At 45.9% G+C, this 20,915-nt stretch overlaps 1 protein-coding gene across 9 annotated transcripts in view; it reads right to left on the bottom strand.

The window, feature by feature from the left end:
• The window catches only part of LOC126281832 (transcriptional enhancer factor TEF-1), an 824,099-nt gene that overhangs the window by 306,841 nt on the left and 496,343 nt on the right, over positions 1-20,915 (bottom strand). The window contains exon 1 of one of the 9 annotated variants that reach the window (XM_049981076.1): positions 2,086-2,215. The exons of the other annotated variants lie outside the window; for them this stretch is intronic. The gene's annotated coding sequence lies outside the window, so the exon portion shown is untranslated. Of the gene's footprint in view, positions 1-2,085; positions 2,216-20,915 lie in introns of those variants that run through there. 9 annotated transcript variants of the gene reach the window in all.

Below are 20,915 nucleotides of genomic sequence, written 5' to 3'. Positions count from 1 at the left end.
CAAACGGTTGACCGTTTATATTGAAGCGAAAATCTTTACTGGAAGAGAGGTCCGGCAACTAGAATCGCATTTCCAGAATTGATGTTGAACTGTTTAGGTGACCAACCAGAAGCAGTATTGACAAATCGGTTTCGAAATCTAGTTTTGGGAGCCCCATGTAAATTTAGTTAATATGTGCAAGTTTATGAGAGTTTTGTGAAATGGTACTTGTACGGAACTGGAATGGGTTGACAGTTCTGCGGAGCTCAACCCACATCTGGTAGTTTTTTCCTTTCACATGTTTCGGCTTCGCCAACTCTCAACAAAACTGCCAACTCACAACCAAACTGCCACTTTCCAACCAAACCTAGACCTCGGGCTAACTAAATCTCAGTCTGTCAATCCAACCAAGCTTTTTGGTGTCACAATTCAACCTAACTTAAACCTCTGGATAACTGCTGGTCAAATTGTCACCTCAACCAAGGTTTTGCTGTCAAATTTGTGGGTTCAAGAACTCAAATGGAAAGTGTCACATTTCGATCTAACCTACACCTCAGGCTAACCACTGATCACCACAAACAGGTTGCTGTCGTATTCGCTGGCTTCGACAACTCGCATCCAAGCTATGTCACATTCCAACCTAAACTAGACCTTGAACTTTTTACAGGTCAGTTTGTCTTCACAACTAGGCTTTTAGCTGTCATATTTATTGGCTTCTACAACTCGCATCCAACCTGTCACATTCAAACGTAATCTACAGACCGGTCTGTCGCCACAACTCGGCTTATTGCTTTCACATTAGTTGGCTTTGTCAAGTCACAACCAAACGGTCTCATTCCAACCTAACCTTCACTCCGGTCTAAGCAACAGGTTAGTCTGCCATCACAACAGGCTTTTTGGCGTCATATTCGTTGGCTTCAAGAATTCACTTCTATATTGTCACATTCTAACAGAACCTAGATCTCGGCATAAGATACAGATCAGTTTTCCACCACCAGCAGCTGTTTTGTTTGTACATTCGTTAGCTTTCCAGAAAGAACCCCAGGCTTCGCAGAAATGTCTGTCCGCAGAAGTGCCACTCCACACAAGTGGTCTAACCCGAATATCTACTTTTAGTACTGAACCAATACAGACGGCACACAAATGCCAGTCTGTAGATTTTTAACCAGTAACTCCACTTGCCCGGTAGAGCGCGAGAAAATATCCTTCTTAAAGCGAACACTGCACTTCCTTTCAGTCGTCCAAGGGTAGCAATGTAATCCGAATGAATGGCAGCAGAGGTATCAAAACGTCGAGCACTGAAGCAGTTTGAAGAGGAATGTGACACCGCCTAACGACTCATATTTTATCACAATGGCAACGACTGCGAAAACCTGCGGTATGTGCTGAAACAAGTTTGTGCACTCAAGAGAACAAATGTATACTCTGTTTAACTGCTTACAACTTCAAAAATAAAAACCACTTCTGCAAATCATGGAAACCTGAATCTGGATGCCCAGACGAATATTTCAATCGTCGTCCTCACGAATGCGAGTCAAGTGTGTTAACCATTGCGCCAACCCGGTCGGTCCAACGAAGTACCGACTGCAACGTGTCCAGTTGTATATTTGCACAAGTATGTTCGACGCATTCACGAAGTTCATCTAATGTGCATGGTTTTTGTCGATGAACGACATCCTTTACTGTTATCCATTGGTAAAAGTCTAGAGGCCGTAAGTCTGGAGAATGTGGTGTATAGTAGACAACACCTCTTCAGCAGCCTATCCATCATGCGGCTAGATCTTCGTTGAGGTACTCCGGAGACAGTTACGGTTGCGGGGTGAGCACGTCCTAGTTGAAACAAAACCTTTCGTCCCGAACTCAAGGTGGCGGGAAGAATGGACGTATAAAGGTTCTCTGGCAACGTCTCACCGGTAACTTTACAGCCAAAGAACGGTCCAATCTAACTCCGATAATATATATCACTTGATAGCTCATTTCAGTCTCTTATAAGACCACCGTCAGACCATTTTTAGTATGTAAACAAAGAGCATTACATATTGTAAACTGTCGAGGAATTAATACAATCGTAGAAGTAAAACAACATAAAATAAATTTTTGGTGTACCGTTGGTGACGGGGGGAGAAGGCGGCGTGGTGTAGGTTGCTGTCAAGAGGTGTGTGGAAAATTGCTTTCGCTGGAACACTAGGAGCGACTCAAGTCGACTCAGCAGTTTTCCACACGCCTTTTCAGAGTGTCCTGCTCCTTGTCACCGGTTCCTGCTTGCACCACGGGTACACCAGCCATTTACACTCCTGGAAATGGAAAAAAGAACACATTGACACCGGTGTGTCAGACCCACCATACTTGTTCCGGACACTGCGAGAGGGCTGTACAAACAATGATCACACGCACGCCACAGCGGACACACCAGGAACCGCGGTGTTGGCCGTCGAATGGCGCTAGCTGCGCAGCATTTGTGCACCGCCGCCGTCAGTGTCAGCCAGTTTGCCGTGGCATACGGAGCTCCATCGCAGTCTTTATCACTGGTAGCATGCCGCGACAGCGTGGACGTGAACCGTATGTGCAGTTGACGGACTTTGAGCGAGGGCGTATAGTGGGCATGCGGGAGGCCGGGTGGACGTACCGCCGAATTGCTCAACACGTGGGGCGTGAGGTCTCCACAGTACATCGATGTTGTCGCCAGTGGTTGGCGGAAGGTCCACGTGCCCGTCGACCTGGGACCGGACCGCAGCGACGCACGGATGCACGCCAAGACCGTAGGATCCTACGCAGTGCCGTAGGGGACCGCACCGCCACTTCCCAGCAAATTAGGGACACTGTTGCTCCTGGGGTATCGGCGAGAACCATTCGCAACCGTCTCCATGAAGCTGGGCTACGGTCCCGCACACCGTTAGGCCGTCTTCCGCTCACGCCCCAACATCGTGCAGCCCGCCTCCAGTGGTGTCGCGACAGGCGTGAATGGAGGGACGAATGGAGACGTGTCGTCTTCAGCGATGAGAGTCGCTTCTGCCTTGGTGCCAATGATGGTCGTATGCGTGTTTGGCGCTGTGCAGGTGAGCGCCACAATCACGACTGCATACGACCGAGGCACACAGGGCCAACACCCGGCATCATGGTGTGGGGAGCGATCTCCTACACTGGCCGTACACCTCTGGTGATCGTCGAGGGGACACTGAATGGTGCACGGTACATCCAAACCGTCATCGAACCCATCGTTCTACCATTCCTAGACCGGCAAGGGAACTTGCTGTTCCAAAAGGACAATGCACGTCCGCATGTATCCCGTGCCACCCAACGTGCTCTAGAAGGTGTAAGTCAACTACCCTGGCCAGCAAGATCTCCGGATCTGTCCCCCATTGAGCATGTTTGGGACTGGATGAAGCGTCGTCTCACGCGGTCTGCACGTCCAGCACGAACGCTGGTCCAACTGAGGCGCCAGGTGGAAATGGCATGGCAAGCCGTTCCACAGGACTACATCCAGCATCTCTACGATCGTCTCCATGGGAGAATAGCAGCCTGCATTGCAGCGAAAGGTGGATATACACTGTACTAGTGCCGACATTGTGCATGCTCTGCTGCCTGTGTCTATGTGCCTGTGGTTCTGTCTGTGTGATCATGTGATGTATCTGACCCCAGGAATGTGTCAATAAAGTTTCCCCTTCCTGGGACAATGAATTCACGGTGTTCTTATTTCAATTTCCAGGAGTGTATTTTATTTTACTTCTATGCTTGCATTCACTCCTCGACACCTTAAATATATTATACTCTTGTTTAAAAAGTAAAAAAAGTTGTCTGACGACGTGCTTATAAAGAGAACGAAGTGGATCAGCAAGTGATGTTGAAGGTTAACATTAATAAAACCGACAAACTGCAGGCACGGATTCCTGACTGGAAATGGAGTAAAAAAGGTCCCATGAACAGGTGTCCGGAAATGCATCGTTGACACGTAGATGACGCTGACCACGGCCTGGCGTTCCTTGTACGATGCAGGCTGTGAGACCGACGCAGATCGGTCATGCAGAATGCACAGAATCGCATTTTCGCTTACACCGCGTTGGCGGGCTACTTGCCCGAGCTTTTACTAGGGTTCGTCTCAGTATCCTGTAGAACCCGGACCTCGAGATATGGTGCACGCACAGTCCGTCGCATTCCTGTACGTCGGTCTGTCCTAAAGGACCCATGACCACATCTGGCTCCGTAAAGGGCTTGAAATGTGTTGTCTCTGTTGTTTGTGCCTGTGAAGGTACTGGTTTTGGTATATCCGTGCAGCCTCTCGCCGTTTCCGTCTGCTTGGTCGTACACATACACCATCTCGGCTTGTTTCCGACATGAATATCGGAACATTCTACTTCTAACAGTAGCTGCGTCAGTCATACAGCCTGCAGCACACAAGGAACACACGCACTTGATCAGAGAAATGGTCATCCGTCAGCGCCATCTACCGTGACAACGATGCACTTCCGGACACATATTCACGGAATATTTTTTCTTCCATTTGCAGTCAAGGCTCCGTCCCTGCAGCTTGACGGTTTTATAAATGTTCAACCTGTCTACACAAATACATGTGATCTAGACTGTTATTTTAATACGAGGGCTATCCACAAAGTACATTACGTTTTGGAATTAAAAATAGATAAAGTATTGGATTTTTTTATTATATTCAGATGAAAGCCTCACTTAAATACTACTTTTCTACATAACTGCCATTTAAATTAAGGCACTTATCGTAGCGATGGACGAGCTTGGAAATTCCTTCGTCGTAAAATTCGGCCGCCTGCGCGAAAAAGTCGATGCCGCGGTCCGTGAAAACCGTAATTTCACAATAACGGAACACTCTGAGTTTTCCACAAATTTCACGCAGTTTATTGCACGAAATCATTACCGGAAAGCTTGGTTACCATAAGTTTTGTGCAAGATGGATACCAAAAATCTTGACAGAGGTTCACAAAAATCAGCGAATGGCCGCAGAGTTAACGTTTTTGGACGCTTACGAGAAAGATGGCGACTCATTACCCGATCGCATCGTTACTGGTGACGAAACATGGGTTAAGCATGTGAACTGCGAGACAAAATTGCAGTCAATGCAGTGAGTGTACACAAAGAAATGCATGCAGACAATGTCGGCAAGGAAGGTGATGGCGACTGTCTTTTGGGACAGAAAAGGTGTGATTTTTGTGGATTTCCTGGAAAGAGGCACTACAATAAACTCTCAAAGGTATTGCCAAACTCTGCACAACCTCAGCAGAGCAATATAAAACAAGCGCAGGGGAAAGTCGGGCTCAAAGATCTTGCTAATTCACGACAACGCCCGGGCCCACACGGCAAATGCCACTCGTGGAGTTCTCGAATCTTTTAAGTGGGAGTTGTTTCCTCATCCGCCGTACAGTCCCGGCCTGGCACCGAGCGACTTCTACTTATTCCCAGCAATGAAGGAGTGGTTGGCTATGCAGTGTTTTGATGACGACGCAGAGCTTCAAGAAGAGGTAACTACGTGGTTGAAGGCGCAGGCGGCCGAATTTTACGACGAAGGAATTTCCAAGCTCGTCCATCGCTACGATAAGTGCCTTAATTTAAAAGTCAACTATGTAGAAAAGTAGTATTTAAGTGTGGCTTTCATCTGTATATAATAAAAATTTCCAATACTTTATTTATTTTTAATTCCAAAACGTAATGTACATTGTGGATAGCTCTCGTATAATTTTATCGATCGCTATGATATCCTCAGCACACTGATCAAACAAGTTGTTAACCCCATTAAGATGACTCACAGCACACATTCACAACCAGAACTATTAAGTACTATGAAACCAAAAATTAGACGTTTCAGTCAGTCAGTTTCTAAGTTTTTGGCCACTACGTAACTATTCGAAACTGTGAGGGACGAGAATATTTAAGGGAGCGTGAACAGAGCAGAGGAGGCAGTACTTGCGAGGCTGAGTGGGAAGAGCCAGTAGCAGGGAGAGGGGTAGAGCGGCCGGTGGAGGGAGCGCGGTCCAGCACGTGCGCGCCTACTCACAGGCGCAGGTGGGGGCGGCGGCGGCGGCGGCGGCGGCGGCCGGGGCGTCGCGGCGGCAGCAGCGGTGCAGCGCGGCGCCCGCTCCCGTCATCACTGCGCCGCGCCCGGCCGCGCCACGCCGCTGGCGCCACCGCACGCACGCACGCTCGCACACGCACACACGGACACCCGCACGCGTGCGCTCCGCGCCGCTGTCGCCCTAGCGACGCGTGCGGCGCGGCGCGGCGCACTCCGAACGCCGTGCCTCACCTTCACCACGATTCGCACTGGACGTCGGGAACGGTGTTCTATTCGTGAAGCTCGTGTTTGGAAACGAAAAGGTTCGCGGAATTCTAACTTCTCACTCTGCTTTACCCCAACAGCTCGCTCTGTTCCTCCAGAGCGCTCAGATTGATACCGCGTCCTTAGACTTCAGGAAGGCATTTGACATCGACCTGCACTGCCGTTTAGTGAAAAAAAGAAAAGAAAATACGAGCGTACCGAATATCGGACCACATTTGCAAGTGAACAAAATCGACAGATGTAACGGTAATTTCCGCTGACAGCCTTGGGACAGCCAGTTCTGACAAAACTCTACCATCTGGTGAGCAAAATGTACGAGGCACTCAAAAATACCCTCAGACTTCAAGAAGAATATAATAATTCCAATCCCAAAGAAAGCAGATGTTGACAGATGTGAAAATTACCGAACTATCAGTTTAATAAGTGACGGTTGCAAAATAGTAACGCGAGTTTCTTTACAGACGGATGGAAAAACTGGACCTCGGAGAAGATCAGTTTGGATTCCGTAGAAATGTGTGAACACATGAGACAATACTGACCCTACGACTTATCCCAGAAAATAGATTAAGGAAAGGCAAACCTACGCTTCCAGCATTCGTAGAGTTAGAGAAAGCTTTTGACAATGTTGACTGCAATACTCTCTTTCAAATTCTGAAGTTGGCAGGGCTAAAATACAGGGAGCGAAAGGCTATTTACAATTTGTACAGAAACCAGATGGCAGTTATTAGAGTCGAGGGGCATGAAAGGGAAGCAGTGGTTGGGAAGGGAGTGAGACAGGGCTGTAACCTCTCCCCGATGTTATTCAATTTGTATATTGAGCAAGCTGTGAAGGAAACAGAAGAAAAGTTTGGAGTAGGTATTAAAATCCATGGAGAAGAAATAAAAACTTTGAGGTTCGCCGATGACATCGTAATTCTGTCAGAGACAGCAAAGGACTTGGAAGAGCAGTTGAACGGAATGGACAGTGTCTTGAAAGGAGGGTATAAGACGAGCACCAACAAAAGCAAAACGAGGCTAAAAGAATGTAGTCGAATTAAGTTGGGTGATGCTGAGGTAATTAGATTAGGAAATGAGACGCTTAAAGTAGTAAATGAGATATGCTATTTGGGGAGCAAAATAACTGATGATGGTCGAAATAGAGAGGATATAAAATGTACACTGGCAATGGCAAGGAAAGCGGTTCTGAAGAAGAGAAATTTGTTAACATCGAGTATATATTTAAGTGTCAGAAAGTCGATTCTGAAAGTATTTGTATGGAGTGTAGCCATGTATGGAAGTGAAACATGGACGATAAATAGCTTAGACAAGCAGAGAATAGAAGCTTTCGAAATGTGGTGCTACAGAAGAATGCTTAATATTAGATGGGTAGATCACAAACCTAATGCGGTGGTATTTAACAGAATTGGCGAGAAGCGGAGTTTGTGGCACAACTTCACTAGAAGAAGGGATTGGTTGGTAGGACATGTTCTGAGGCATCAAGGCATCACCAATGTAGTATTGGAGGGCAGGGTAGAGGGTAAAAATCATAGAGGGAGACCAAGAGATGAATACACTAAGCAGATTCAGAAGGATGTAGGCTGCAAGAGGTACTGGGAGATGATGAAGTTTGCACAGGATAGAGTAGCATGGAGAGCTCCATCAAACCAGTCTCAGGACTGAAGACCACAACAACATGATCTCCAGAATATCGGAAACCCTGTCTAGCGTCCGCTGTAGTGAACAGGACGAATCACAGGAGCTGCCAGAATACTCTTTTTACTGGTTACTCGAGCTACTATCCAATTGTGATGAGGAGGTGCAGACTAAATTCGCTGAGCACGGCTTCTAGCTCGGAGCACGCGCACTGACTTCAAGGGGTTGGAGGGCGGCGTGAAGTGTCACGGTTCCCAGTAATCAGTTCCCAGCCGGCAGCCGCCTCTGCCTGGTGCAGTTGCGATGAGGCCGACCCCGTGTTCGGCCTTGGCTGCGCTTCACAAAGTTCAATGCATTTCGTTTGTATGCCTGGCAATCTTCCGTTATTGCTTTATTGACAAAGCATAGTCAGTGAGTGTTCCGTAGAAATACCATATGTAATACGTTTCTACACTTTGATACTTAAATATTAGAAATAGTTTTTGTTTTATGAACGTGGTGTAAAATTTACTTGCGGTGTTTGTTACTACTAGTTACACATTTTGAAGTTGCCAACTTTTTCTCTCGCCGATAAACGACTTCTTGTTGAACGAAATGCTTTTGAACAACGCGAGCTGTACTTCAAACGTACTTATTTGCCAGACCCGTGTTCGGGCATACAGCCGATCAACAGTGGCATATACTGTGCACGCCTGTATCGAACTATATGTCCGTCAAGTACGAAAATAATTTATAAAGATTACAAATTATGTGGTTATCTGGGGTTCACAGACGAGTCTTACGGCAGCTGTAACATGTACTCACGATGGTCTGTGTACCGCGGAGACCCACATAATTTTCAACCATCATAAAGATATATATATATATGCATCACCTCGGTTCCGAGAGATCCGGAACCTGGTGTACATAAAATTGAAATGCAGATCATTTCCGTCCTTTTTATTGCTCATGAAAACCACACATTGCATGTTGTACCACCACACAGCGAGACCTTCAGAGGTGGTGGTCCAGATTGCTGTACACACCGGTACCTGTAATAACCAGTAGCACGTCCTCTTGAAATTGATGAATGCTTGTATTCGTCGTGGCATACTATCCACAAGTTCATCGAGATACTGTTGGTCGAGACTGTCCCATGGTCAACGGCGACTCGGCGTAGATCCCTCAGATTGGTTGGTGGGTCACGTCGTCCATTAACAGCCCTTTTCAGTCCATCCCAGGAATGTTCGATTGGGTTCATGTCTGGAGAACATGCTAGCTACTCTAGTCGAGCGATGTCGCTATCCTGAAGGATAGTCAATCACAAGATGTGCACGATGGGGGCGCAAACTGACGTCCATGAAGACGAATGCCTCGCCAATATGTTGGCGATAGGGTTGTCGGAGGATGGCATTCACGTATCGTACAGCCGTTACGGCGTCTTCTATGACCACCAGTGGCGTACGTCGGCCCCACATAATACCATCCGAAAACAGCAGGGAACCTCCACCTTGCTGCACTCGCTGGACAGTGTTCACCGTGATCGGGTTGCCTCCAAACACGTCTCCGACAATTGTCCGATTGAAGACATATGCGACACTCATCAGTGAAGAGTTGTGATGCCAACCTGAGCAGTTCAGTTCATTCGGCATGTTGTTGGGACCATCTGTACCGCGCTGCTTGGTGCCGTGGTTACAAAGATGGACTTCGCCATGGACGTCGAGGGTGAAGTTGCGCATCATGCAGCCTGTTGCGCACAGTTTGAGTCGTAACATGACGTCCTGTGACTGTACGAAAAGCATTATTCAACATGGTGGCTTCTCTGTCAGGGTTCCTCCGAGCCATAATCCGTAGGTAGCGGTCATTCACTGTAGTAGGAACCCTTGCGCGATCTGAGCGAGGCATGTCATCGACAGTTCCTGTCTCTCTGTATCTCCTCCATGTCCGAACAACATCGCTTTGGTTCACTGCGAAACGCCTGGACAATTCCCTTGTTCACAGCCCTTCCTGGCACAAAGTAACAATGCGGACGCGATCGAACCGCGGTATTGACCATCTAGGCTTGGATGAACTACAGACAACACGAGCCGTGTACCTCTTTCCTGGTGGAATGACTGCATCTGATCGGCTGTCGGACCCCCTCCGTCTAATAGGCGCTGCTTATGCATGGTGGTTTACATCTTTGGGCCGGTTTAGTGACTTCTCTGAACACTCAAAGGGACTTTGTCTGTGATACAATATCCACAGTCAATTTCAGGAGCTCTGGGAACCGGGGTGATGCAAATGATGTGTGTACTTGACGAAGAAGTAGTTTGATGTAGGCGTGGACACCTCAGACGATAGGCTATATGTCTGAATAACTGTCTGGCAAATAAATACTTTTTAAGTGCCACTCATTATGTTCAACTATGTCTTCTTCTGTTTCTTAGCATTAATCCCATGTTTAATATGGCGTCTTTGTAGTCAAGTTTTGACAGATTTTCTTTACGTTTGCAGCCTGATACCCCTCTTGTCTCTGCTCTTGTTCAACAAGTTACCGTTTATCAAATACACACAAGCTGCTGAGCACTCAACATACAAGACTTTCCCTCGTTGCTGGCAGAAGTCGTAGTTGGAAAGCCTTGGTTGCACTTTCACCCTTTGAGTTTTGGGGAGGGTCGAAGAGACAGCACCCACTTCCGTAAGGTGGCTTGCGGAGAATAGATTTAGAAGTGGATGACGTCAAAATTGGTAGTCGCAGCGTCGGACGGTACCTACTGCAGCGAACTGTTTTCACTTTCTCGAGGTTCTTTGGATACTGACACGACGCAGGAACGGTCTGCTGGATAAACAAGCCATTAGACGTGGCAGCAATGGCTTGTCCCCTCTACTTTTTTTCTCGAGACAGATGAGACTGCATCGAGGTTCATTAAGGAAGCGGGCCTTCGGAAATAGCTGTCGGTGCTCCAGAGGCAGAAATAGAGCGGACGGCTGACTGAGCACCGGAGAACATAGACCGCTAGGTCTTCGCCAACGGCGATCCTCCGAAAAAGCACTCTGCGTCAATACTGAGAACTGTCATACAAGACGTCTTTACACAAAGACGTGATGTCTGACGACCTTTATGAGGCATGTCCGGGAAGTAAGTAGCATTTAAGAACAAACTCATAAAAACATTATTTTCAGAAAAGAGCTTTTCTGAAACTATTTTCTACATACTTGCCACCATAGTTCAAACATCTGTCATAGAGGGAAACCAACTTTCAACTTTTCACCAAGTAACAGGCATCTACAAGCAACTAGTGACGAGATTAATAATCACCTATTTTGTGTGTGTGTGTGTGTGTGTGTGTGTGTGTGTGTGTGTGTGTGTGTGTGTGTGTGTGTGTGTGTGAGTGTAGGGAGGGGCCTCTGATTACAAAATAAACACAAGAATACGATGCAATTGAGTGCTGAATGCCTTCCAGGAAAACTACGATGCCGAAATTGTTATAGTCTTGTGTATATGTGTTGCATGTTCGCATATTCTCCGTAAGCGTTACGCACTTGAGATTCACAGTCCCACTGTGCCAAAGATTTATGACGTGATAATCATCTTTATGACCATCTCAATATCGCTAGTTTTCATATTTGGAGAGAGATGAACAAGACGGGAAACATAAAAACATTGACGGTAAGGTGACGGTATAAAGCGCGTTTTATTGCCACAACGCCCGATCGTGCTTTAATCGTTAACATATTCCAAACACTGTGTTTTAAGTCTCTATACATCTTGGTCACCAAGTGTGCCCCACAACTACTTATGTCTCCAACTAGACAATGAACAGCTGTTACCGACCACTACTTGTTCTTAAGATGTGTTCCTTCGCAAGCTAGCTTTTCACCACTTGACGACAGAGTTTCCTAAGACATCGTGAGTTCTGAAATAACACTGAACACCGCAAATAGTTAAAGGCAGGAGGGATCTCGCAACACCATATGCACATACAGTGCGATTGAAGAACTTGCGTACAAGTTGAAGGAGCTGACAGAGGAGTCGAAATACTACAGGTTTGGAATAAAAAATTAGGGTCTTGCGAGTGGTTCTATACCTCTGATGGCTCTGGAGTCTCAGGAACAACAAGAACACTCAATGCTCGCGCGACTTAAATGCAGAAAAGGTTGCGTAACAGTTTACATAACGTGTTGTACATTACAAAAGCTGTTCAAAATTGCGACCACCACGTTCTACACAGAGGTACACCATGCATCGCACGAACCTCACCAGACGTTGCAAGCATTCTGGCCGGAAGTGTTTCATCGTCGGGAACTGGTGATACATACACAAGGCATCTGATATGTCGCCCCCCCCCCCCCCCCAAATAAAAGACACACTCATGAGGTGTCAGTCAGACAGGGATAGAGGCGGCCATGCTAATGGACCTCTCCTTTCGATCCAACTTGTGGGGTATGTAGCGTTCTTGCAAAGAAAAGTAATCCCTTCAATATTTGTGGGCGAACTTTTGAATCATCCTGTGTATCATGTGAGCATATTGCAAATGTCGGACCTAGAGGTCTCGTAGTAGCCGCCACGTTAGCTCGGCGGAATGGATCAGCGGTCAGCGCGCTGGCCACAATCTGGAACAAAAATCCTCGTCGGTGCCATTTGAAAGATGCCGTGCGACATCGAAAAAGAAAAGCGTAAAGCGCATGCCCGGAAACCGAGTTCCGGTCGCACCGCCCAAGTTTTCAGGGTGCCTTTAATCTAGCTTTCACCTCTCAGTAATGTGAGGAGTCACCAGAAACGACACGTTGTTCGAATTTCAGTTAAATTGTAGGTCTCATTTCCCCAGTTTCATAACCAAAAAAATTGTTCAGTTTCATAAGTGGGATAGTTAGGGACACGCAAGTAGCCGAAACGGCGTCCAATTGAAAGACTTGCTCCCTGCCATTGAGCCACACGAAATTAATACGCTTCAAGTGCTCCTTAGATGGCCTGTGATCAATTCACACAGTAGCAGAGAGAGGGGACTGAGAAAACACAAGCCGACAGAATTAAATAATTCGGACTCTGTACGAGAGGGAGGGAGGGAGGGAGGAAGGGAGGGAGGGGAGGAAGGGAGGGAGGGGAGGAAGGGAGGGAGGGGAGGGAGGGAGGGAGGGAGGGAGGGAGGGAGGGAGGGAGGGAGGGAGGGAGGGAGGGAGGGAGGGGGAGGGGGAGGGGGAGGGGGAGGGGGAGGGAGAGGGAGAGAGAGAGAGAGAGAGAGAGAGTTTTGGAAAAGCATATGCCACCAGATGTGCAATTTTATGTTTATTCTCTTCCGGTTTCGATTGTTACAATCGTCTTCAAGGAGAGAAACATTGTCCATCAATGGATCAACCACACATTTCCGTCATATATGAGCCACGCAGATGTAGAACACACACAATTGCCAGTGCCTTGGCACAATTATTATGGACTAATTTAATATATGCACTGTGTTAAGACAGATTATTATGACAATTATGTGTGTTCTACATTTGTATGGCTCATAGATGACAGAAATATTTTGTTGAGGCATTGATGTACAGTGTTTCTCTCTTTAAAGGTCATTATTACAATCATAACTGGTATAGAATAACATGAGATTTTCGAAATTATTCAACAGCTGTCGACAATTAGCTAGGAAAAGCTCTGGAGACAGAAATGGCTAGAAAAATAAGTGACTACAGATCTATGGTTGAAAGGATAGTTAGGGTTTGTTGCCTCGTCAACGGCAAGGTCTTTGGAGACCTAGTGCGTCCTCGGACTGACGAAGGTTGCGGAAGGAAGTCGGTCGGGTGCTTTGCAAAGAAACCATCCTGGCATTTTCCTTAAGTGATTTTGGAAAAGCAAGGAAAACCATGTCTAGACGACGGAACGCGGATCTGAATCACCGCCTGCCCGAATGCGTCTCCAGTGTGTTATGTGCATACCTCAGATGCGAGATCTGATGTCTAGTGTTGAAGCGCGTGTGTCTAAACGGAGAGGTCCCGCGATCGACTCCCACCAAACATACTCAGCAAAACACTGTGAAGCGCACGGCAGCTGCTACTTGGCATTGTTCGGCACGTTAGGTTTTCTCACCGTTCTAACCGTGTGGAGGGCAGGAAAAATGACTGTTTAAATGGTTCTGTTCATGCGGTGATTAACCTACGGGATCGATACGTTGGGAGTTAAAGAATATCTCCGAATTCTTCACTTAATACTATTAAGTATAGTTCTTAAAATTTTGTGTGTAGCCTTTCCCGGGATTGCTGGCGTCTGTCTTCAAACGTTTGTCAGTTCAGCGTTTGCGGACAAACCTGCAACCATTCTCGTTGCCCTTCTTTGTGCATTTTCAATATCCCTTGTTAACGCTATTTGTAATGGGCCCTATGCCCTGAGCATTATCCTAGGATGGGTAGCACGAGTGCTTTGTGAGCAATCTCCTTTGTAGATCCGGTATTCTTCCAATGACCGGGAGTCTACGCCACCTGTCTTATCCACGAATGAGTCTCTGCAATCCTTACACCGACATATCTGAAAGGGTTGACTGATTCCAATTGTGACCCACTGGTGTTGTTGTCACAGGATACTACTTTCCTGCATTTAGTCAAGTGTATAGCTTTGTATTTCTGAACATTTAAAACAAGTTGCCAGTCACTGAACTACCTTGAAATCATTTCACTCGGTCTCACAGAGCCCGTCGGAACAGACACTGTATTATATATTGAGGTTAAAGTGTCATTACAAAGTCCAAGATGCTTCTACAAGTTGTTGCAGTTTCCGAAGTGAAGCTAGTGGTAATGCGAGTGACAAACTGGTTAGTTTCCACTACACAGCGAATTGCTGATAGTGAAACGATTCACATGAAAGCACATAATGATTCGTATCGCCTTCTGTTGTTGAACTATACTCCCAGCACATATTCATCATCACTTTTGAATAATTTAGATGTGACTGGTGATTAGCTTTAACATTAGATGCACTGTAATACTATCGCACGGACTGATGTAAACCGCTGTGTACGTTACTTCTGCCCCTCTATACATTTCCTGGTTAAGGTGAATGTAATTCTCCTTTCAGACGTTGTAGTCATCCATCTGGTTACCAGTAATTACGATCGCAAGGAGTATGCAGGGCGGTCAGAAACAATCTGAACAGTATTTAACAGTTAAAAAAAATCGATACATTGTGCCGATTCCAAGTTAATTAGTACCGAAGTTAGCCAGTCTGGGCATTGCGGGCGCAAGTTCAAGCGGCCCGCCAGATAAAATTAGTGTCGGTTGTTCTCATAGCGTGGATGATTGTGCAAGAGACTTCCTCAGCTCTTAGCTCGGGTTCGATCCCTACTACCGTCCAATGTCCAAGTTTTCTACAGCCGTCTTGCTCTGATTTGGCAAACCAAACGAAGAAAACATTTGTAAACAGCGTCTCTGGCGGGCCGGTTGTGTTTGCGCGCCCAACGGCCTCATTAGCTAACTTCAGTGGTAATTAACTCGTGAACGGCACTACGTACAGAATTTTTTACTTAAAAACTATTTCTCAGCACAACCTACCCAACAACATTCTTAAAAGCTTTTCAAACTGTTTCTGAACACCCTGTATAGACTGCTAGAAGTTTTATGCGTCCTTTGTGATAATAAGCGTTTGTATTTACTTCTCTAATGTAGGATATTTGAAATCCCATATTTACCTATTATTTACCTCCTTCCAGGTACTGAAACTTGAGTAATACCAGCACCAACAGCTATAATAACCAATGCGCGTACTAGATGTCACCGGTAGTCACATCGATAATAGGTTGTGCAACGTAAGACATGTGTATATCAATATTTCCAAAATTATTTCTCTTCCTCTCTTTGATAAAAGGAATTAAAATTAATGGGGAACGAATACACTGTTTCCGTTTTGCAGATGATGTAGAAGTACTTGCTAACTCGGTAAAGGAAATGGAGTTTTTGTTTCTAAAATTTGCCCAAATCCTAAGAATTTAATCTAAAAGAAGAAAACAAAAACTATGGTAGTAGGAAAGAAAAAAGAAAATGTTGAAGTTAATATTAAACTAGAAGATGATGTTCTAGAGCAGGTTGAGAACTTTTGTTATTTGGGGAGCACAATCACTGACGACAATAAATGTATCACAGATACAAAGAGAAGAATAGCGTTGGCAAAGCAAGCTTTCCAAAATAAAAGGAATTTACTAACAGACAATCATATAAGCCTACATTTGTCTGGAATGTCTTAACATACGGATGTGAAGCGTGCACTCTGGGGAGGGCAGAGAAAAAGAGACTGGAAGTCTGGAACCGAGTGACCGCTCCGGTCGCAGGTTCGAATCCTGCCTTGGGCATGTATGTGTGTGATGTCCTTAGGTTTGTTAGGTTTCAGTAGTTCTAAGTTCTAGAGGACTGATGATCTCAGCAGGTAAGTCCCATAGTGCTCACAGCCATTTGAACCATTTTGTCTCTTTATCCCTCCTTAACTATTGCGCTCTACAGTGATGAATCAAACTCCACTGACAGACTTACAGAGTTGGTAGTAAACACCAAAACAAGAAAAAAGTGTCCAGAATACATGGGCTCCAAAATGCATACCTTCAGAGCTGTGAGCATTTGTTCATATTCTTTACTGTGAAACATCTCTTCTTCTAAAAAGTGCTCATAGCTCTTATGGAATGCATTTTAGAGCCCATGTTTCCTTGATCTTTGTTTCATATTTTGGAACATACCACCTTTGAAAGTTTGTCAGAGTTATGATTCACCTTGCACATGCTTTGTGTTGCACAGGTACCTGAAGATGAGGCAATATTGTCTTGAAATCGATAGTACATAATTATATGAGAGAAAATATTGAAAACACAGTTGAAAAGCAATTGACTTTCATTAGAATAAAAAGAGGAGAGATGACAGAGAATTTTTCCCTGACGGAAAGGTATCCAACTATTGGACGCTGTCTTCATCTCCAATCCAGAAACCGCAATCTTCTAGGGGAAATAGTTTCACATTATAACAATGACGCCCCTCTGCTGCCCTGCTTTTCCAACTTATCTTTCCAAGCGTATTACACTGGCCAGTCACATTAATGTGACCAACTATCAAAAGCCACATTTTGTAGTGCGTACCGCTGCGAGACGTGCAGGGAGAGTCCACGAGGTTCTGGAAGGTACCAACAGGGATGCTGAGCCATCCCGACTCCAGTGCCGTTGCCAGCTGCGCTAGGTTTCTCGGTTGAGGATTCACTGCGAATATCCCGAACTATGTGGTCCCGCAGATTGTGCACTGGGTTGAACTCGGGACAGTTTCGTGGCCGGGAGTGTACGGTAAAGACAGCCTGGTGCTCTTCGATCCACGCGTGTACGCTGTGCGCTCCGTGCTATGTTGCATTGTTCTGCTGGTAGATGCCATCGTGCCGAGGAAAAGCAAGCTACACCCAGCGGAGGACATCGTCTCCAAGGGTAGATGCATACTTACGTTGGTCTTCCAGAATGACAAGATTACCTAAGAAAAGCTACGAAAACATTCCCCAAACCGTAACGCTCTCTCCTCTGGCATGAACCCTTCCGACGATTGTTGCAGGGTGTCTGTTTTCAAACGTTTCACGCCTTATCATACCTGCCAACCTTCAAAAACCAAAATCAGGAGAGTTAGTTTTAGAAATCAGGAGATATGAAAGATCAAAAAGCTGTGGCTCATTTTTGTATATACCTAAGACAACTGAAAAGTTTTCCTTTAAGGTGCCGCAGAACTATATAATGGCTAAAAAACATATAGAAACATTGGAAATACCCGAAATGTTGATTCCGTAACCCTTATTTGTAGTTTCGCCCAGCTAATTGCTGTTAGGTTGGGATGTTTTTTAGCATTAGAAAAAAAAAGTATGATTGCCGTAAAACAGCATCCACCATACTGTTTTGTGACAGACATGAAAACTGTAAAAATAAGCTTGCCAACTGGTTTCCTCGACTCGATAATGCACAGAAACTGTTTCGAAAATTGTTTTAAGAAGACGGAGTTATATTTTTTGGCCATATTTCAAAACAAAGTCCCTAATCAAAACACTACGACAATATGCATCAACACACGTCCAAGCAGAACACTGTGCACTACCGAGGTATTACATGTGCACTACGGGACACGGGTACATCTTCGACAAAATGCGCGGGAAAGAGGAAAAATAACTATCGATATATAAATCGCGCGCGACTTCCTGATTTCTATAAACTTCGATACGTATCGGTTAAGGTCGACTAATGAAATGAAATGTCGTGTAGCTAGGGCCTCCTGTCGGGTAGACCGTTCGCCTAGTGCAAGTCTTTCGATTTGACGCCACTTCGGCGACTTGCACGTCGATGGGGATGAAATGATGATGATGATGATGATGATGATTAGGACAACACAACACCCAGTCCCTGAGTGGAGAAAATCGCCGACCCAGCCGGGAATCGAACACGGGCCCTTTGGATTGACAGTCTGTCGCGCTGACCACTCAGCTACCGGGGCGGACAGGTCGACTAATAAGCAACGAATTCCGGCAACTGGCGAAAAGAAACTGAAATGGCGGGTTTTCATAACAAATATCGTAGTAAAAATCGGGAGAAATACTGGAACAATCGGGAGGCGGAAAAAAAGTGGAAAATCGGGAGTCTCGCGCCTAAATAAGGAGAGTTGGCAGGTATGCCTTATGGAGCATGGAGCTTGATTCATCTGAAAACGCCACCTGTCGCCACTCAGTGGTAGGCCAGTTTTGGTAGTGACGTGCAAGTTCCGGCCTTCGTCGTCAATGAACAGCAGTCAGCATGGGTTGTGAACCAGACGCCTGCTGCGGAGGCCCATACGCAGCAACGTTAAGGAGACACTGTTGGTCTCCCGTTGGTTCATCTGGATGATCAGTTGCTCTACAGCTGGGCGTCGTTTCACCCGTGCGCGTGTCCGCAGCAGTCGTTTACACCTGTTATGGAAGACCGTGGCGCACCACAGTTGCCTCGGCGCCAGTTTTGGCCATGCACAGTATACTTTAAACATAGCGGCCCGCAAACAGTTTACAGCTTTTACCATTTCAGAAATGCTTCCACCCTTGGACCGAAAGCCAATGATCTTTCCCTTTTGGACGTCAATTAAATCGCTCCGTTTCCTCATTACGACGACGACTGCACTGTGTTGAGCGTCCCCCGGCGTCCTTTATATATCTTCAACTGACAGTGCTGCCAACTGCTGGTATTACACGTTGTAGTCGAGCATAGGAGGCGGTCGCATTAATGTGACTGGACCCTGTATTCCGTCACGTGAAGCCACAGAAGTGTCGGATATGTTGAATTCGGGGATAAATAGGATTGAGGATCCGGTGCGCATTGCGTCATTTCTAGAGGGATAGGAGCGATGGTATACAGAAAAGTTCACCAACATTTCATTCCGTTGTAAATGAACCGCTTTCCCTATTGTATTCGTGAGATGACGATGTGGTCCCTCCTAATTGCTGGGGTGTTGTGAGTCGACAGCAGCAGTAGGAAGTCATATTTCATCAGTAGACTCTGCAGTCCAAGCGCCCTGACGAAATGGAGATACTGCAGGATGGCCACTATCTTTGTAAGTTATTTATGTTTGGTGTTCAATTTTTGCAGAGGATGTGGACGTTGCACAAAGCTTGTAGCCGAAAAAAGTAAATTCGAAATGCTGGTTCGTTCAGTGAACGTAGTAGGAAAGCGTTCCTTTTAACTGGCAATTACTATTCAGCAGTGCGGTTTGTATTTCATTAGACAAACGATGACTGCCCGAAGCAGTTTTTTCAGGTCCAGACGTAGGAATTCTACATACGGCTGTCAAAATGGTTCAAATGGCTGTGAGCACTATGGGACTTAACTTCTGAGGTCATCATTCCCCCAGAACTTAGAACTACTTAAACCTGACTAACCTAAGGACGTCACACACATCCACGCCCGAGGCAGGATTCGAACCTGCGACCATAGCGGTGGTGCGCAAATAATTGTGACATAAATAGTATAAACAGAAACAGTTTTAGCAGAAGAATGTTTAATTTCTGCTATGAACAGTGGAATAATAAACACAAAATTACAACAGGTACATTTAAAACCTGGGAAGCAACAACGAATAAGGGATTTTATTATGTTTTTATTTTATATAAGGACTGCTCAATTCAAAAGATACGAAACATCATTGCAATCAAAACCATTGAAATTTGCACATGTTTCCATATGCGGCCAGGGGATGATGTAGTGAGAACACCTAGGTACGTCAAAGTAGCGTCCGCCGTGGTTGTGCGCATGTGTAATCAACCCTAAAAAAACTCAAGGCTGTGCCCTCAGATCGCCGACGTCCCAGACCCGATAGTCATCGAATTCCTAGAGCTACAAACAGAGACGTGTGCTATGAGGCTCTCCGTAGTCTCCGCAAGTCCATCAACAGCAAACACCCTGGACTCCCCACGGATGGAGTAATTCTATTCTGCTCCACGATAACGCGCGCTCTCTCGTCTCCGAGGTCATGCAAGTGTAACGGTCGAGTTCCAGTAGGCGCAGCTTGAGTATGTGGCCTACAGCCCGGACATGTCGCCCTGCGGCTTCCGAGGTTTGGGCTCGCTACAAATTATCTCAACTCTAACGAAGAACGGAAGGCCACAGTGGAGATCTGATTCCTGACACAGCCACAGGAAGTCTGGGAACAGGGAATCCCTTGGCTCGAGAAGCAATGGAATAGTTGTGCTCAGTTGTCTAATGATTACTTTTGAATAAACACTCCAGTTATACCCTCAGTATTGTTTCGTACCTTTTCTTATCAACATCCCTATTATATGAGCAGAGCAGTACACTAGACATGTGCAGGCCAAGCTGAGATGGGCGCCAGACGCGCACAAGTGCAAAATATGTATACAAGATGTATCATAATTAGTAGCAAAAACTGACGCGGATTGCGGTTACGAACCGCCACTGACTTCAGTGTCCAATATTGTCCTAATTGCTATGAATGATGCTTATCTTAACAAGAAATGCTATATTACTTCAGCACATTAGATTTTATAATTCGTTTTCCACATGTCATGGTTCAAATG

Source organism: Schistocerca gregaria, chromosome 7 (assembly GCF_023897955.1).
Source record: "Schistocerca gregaria isolate iqSchGreg1 chromosome 7, iqSchGreg1.2, whole genome shotgun sequence".
NCBI lineage: Eukaryota > Metazoa > Arthropoda > Insecta > Orthoptera > Acrididae > Schistocerca > Schistocerca gregaria.
Note: the sequence above shows the minus strand (reverse complement) of the source record. Positions and strands in the feature narration are given on the sequence as shown.